Here is a 3613-nt window from a genome sequence, read left to right as displayed (position 1 = left end):
TCTCTCTCTCTCTCTCTCTCTCTCTCTCTCTCTCTCTCTCTGTATCTATCTCTTTCTCTCTCCTGTCGGGAACACGGCACCACAGAGGAGTAATAATAATGCAGTATCAGCCACGGTATATATAGATACATACGTGCATATATACGTGTTTGTTTGCGGCTGGTGGTCGGTCATAAACACGCGCGCAGACGGTTGCGCACACGTACGATACGTTTAACGGCTCCTACCGTGAATGACTGCCTGCCTGACTTCGCGTGGACTCCGCTCCCTCCGTATCGCCTGATGTTGCGCGAAAGCACGTGGCGCTGGCTAGCACACGCCGCACTGCAAGATCTGTCAATACGCCAGACGCAGCTAAACGATGCAGGCGCGCATCGTAGGTGGCGCCACAGGGCGGGTATAAATTTGGCGTGTGTGCTGGTGGAAGCGCGTAAGAAGAAGCTAGTAGCTGCGTGGAGAGGGGGAGCAGCTGGTACCGTACCTGTACGTGCTTTGATTGCTAACTACGACTGATTGAGTTGACTCAGCAGCGCATATAGTATGCGCCTGCATCTCATATCATCCGCCTACGTGTAATACATTACCCTAATTTCACAGCAGACCACTCATACAGATTAATTACATGTGAACTCGGTCTTGGCTGCCTGTGGTTTCTATAGTTCGCCCTTACGAATATAGATGTGAAGATAATGATTATAATTATATAATGATTAAGTCTGAGATTGGTTCTACTGTTCTCTGTGCGCTATAGATTAGAATTATACCGATTATCCGCATCAAAGACATCCTTGGATTGACTGATTCTACTGTATTGGCCCATATATTAAATACAGACATAAACATGGTCGGATTTTCTACCAGATATACCAATAATCTATATTTAAAAATAACACTTATATAAAGCAGTCACCTACTTTCGCTCTTGTATATTGGATATCTGCGTGAATTTTAGGGCAGCGCGTGATTTTGGTATATTAATCTGTGTAGCAATTTCTAGGTTTCATTTCACGATTAGTGACTGAAACGAAACAATCGTTGACCGTGGAGCCCACGTGGTCTGTTTGATGTGCCGACACGGGGGGGGGGAGGCTTTAACGACGACATCAAAAAAGCTGAAAAGCTCAACGTTTAGAAACGCGCACGCACAGGAAGTAATTATCAAAGTTCAATCGGTCACTTTCTGTCTGGGGGGCGCGCGTTTCCACAGCGTTTGTTTCCAAAACTAGATTACCCTAGTTAAAGCGACTTATACAGATATTCTCTAAATCTAACTCCTCCTTGGTCGGTTTAAAGCATTGGCCCTTGTATTTTGAACAGATGCAAAGAATTGAACCCAGTACACGATGGCGAGCAGCATAAACATATCATCAAGAGTACACGAATAGAGATCTCTATTTGTGGGACTGATATCATCGTCATCGGCATATTCTCCTGCCGCGCTCTCACTCTGCCTGCGAACTCGTTGTTATGGAACTTGAACCCAATATTTAATGTTATCTTAATGCGGTGCATTTCGTCTAGCAAGCTCGCTGCTAGCTACGATCGTCGTCGTTGGTTAGTGGTTACACAGGCGTCGGTTATACAGACGTCGGTGTGGTCGCCACGTGTGTGGGGCTTAAACCCACGAACTCGGCACACGCGACACGCAACAGGCGCTGGTCGACACACGCTCGGTTCTAGCTCTAGCACTATAGCCCTTACCTAGAGTACTATAGTAGGCTATAGTACTAGAGCTAGCTCGGCTCCAGCTCTAGTACTAAAGCCCTTACCTATAATACTATAGTACTATATAGTAGGCTTAGGTACTAGAGCTAACTCGGCTCTAGCCCTAGCACTAAAGCCGTTGTTGCCATAGGCCTGTCTGTGGCCACAAGAACCATGGTACTAGAGGTAGCCCGGCTCTTGCTCAAACAAAGTAAGACTCAGACGGAACGCGAAAACACCCAGCGAAACTCACGCAACGTAAACTACGTACTCGACTGCACCCGTGAAGTGCAACTGTACGTTCGTACGCCTTCGGTTCTCTCAAGGTAAACTTAGCGTGTTTTTTTTCACCAAGCGCCTACAGCAAGCGGTGCGGCGTTGATAAGTCTCCGGGAATAAATACGATGCACGGAGCGAAATGCGCATTTCAAGTAGGTTATCATCATACATATCTCATATACTGCTGATGGCATTCCGGATATGGTCACACCGTATATACATGTGTCACTGTATATAATATTATTAATATCAAGAGATATATATATATATATATATATATATATATATATATATATAATATATACGCAGCTGCCGCACGCGTGAAGCGCGAGGCCATTACCGGTAATAATAATATTGGTTAAACTATCCATATAGCGACTATTCATCTCATTGAGAGTCAGTCCGCAATGCTGATTTATTCCTGCCAGCAGTCATTATATAGCATTAGAGCTCCGACAGCAGCAGCAATGATGGTCTCTGAACTATACCGTCGCCTCCTCCTCTCGCCGTCGTCCCTCTTCTCTCTCATACACCTCTCTCTACGCCAACCCAACGCCCGCGCTCTCTTTCTCTCTCTCTCTTCTGCTTTGCTCTCTGCATGAGGAACAATCCTAGCAGCAGTAGCAGCAGTAACAGCAGCAGCAGCAGCTGCAGAAGATGTGTTGACCGTTCGCTGCCCTCTGCATCAGCATCCCTGCATGCTACACACACACGCCCACGCCCAAACGTACACACACACACGCGCGCGGACACGCACACGTATGCACACACACAAGGGACACGCACGCACGCGCACACACGCACACATCACACACACACACGCACGCACGCACGCACACACATACACATACACACACACCTGCTGCTGCTGCTGCTGCTGCTGCTGCTACTGCTACTGCTGAATGATGGCAGAGAGAGAGAGAGAGATACGACTCGAGTAAAGTAAAGTAAATCACAACAACCGTGACAGACAACCGTGACTGAGCGCGCATAAGTAGCACCAGCAGTAGCGGCAAGAGCAGCAGCAGTATCACTGGTCACAGAGGGATGTTTTTGTAGCGAAAACAACACTCTTTCAACTCAACCTTCTTTCCTCAGACTTTTTCTCGTCACTCAGCCTCCCCCTCCCTCTCCTCCCCCACCCTCTCCTCCTATTACACGTACACCGTTCTCTTTTCACAGACTCGTCTCCTCATCCTAGTCCTTACATTCTCTCCTCTCCTCTCTTCTTCTCTTTCGTCACCTCCGCCTCCTGCTCCTGCTTCTCCTCCCTGTTCTCTAATACCACCACGTCACCTGATGTGTAACACAAGACACGTCTAACCACCGCTAGCAGCAGTAGCAGCAGCAGCAGCAACAGCAGCAGCAGCAATAGCAGCAGCAGCAACAGCAGCAGCAGCAATAGCAGCTGCCATTATCTCACGTGTAAATCACCATCAGAGGTAGCATCCCCGCAGCACGCGGGAACTGATTAATTAACAAAGCGCCGACTAATTAACGAATCTATTAACTGACAATCGCGGCCGAGAGAGATTTCGCGCGAGCGCCGACGTCACGCCGACGACACGTCGACGACACGCCGACGACACGCCGACGACACGCCGACGACACGTCGACGACACGCCGACGA

The sequence above is a fragment of the Priapulus caudatus genome, unplaced genomic scaffold (genome assembly GCF_000485595.1).
Source record: "Priapulus caudatus unplaced genomic scaffold, Priapulus_caudatus-5.0.1 Scaffold641, whole genome shotgun sequence".
In the NCBI taxonomy this organism is placed as follows: domain Eukaryota; kingdom Metazoa; phylum Priapulida; class Priapulimorpha; order Priapulimorphida; family Priapulidae; genus Priapulus; species Priapulus caudatus.
Note: the sequence above shows the minus strand (reverse complement) of the source record.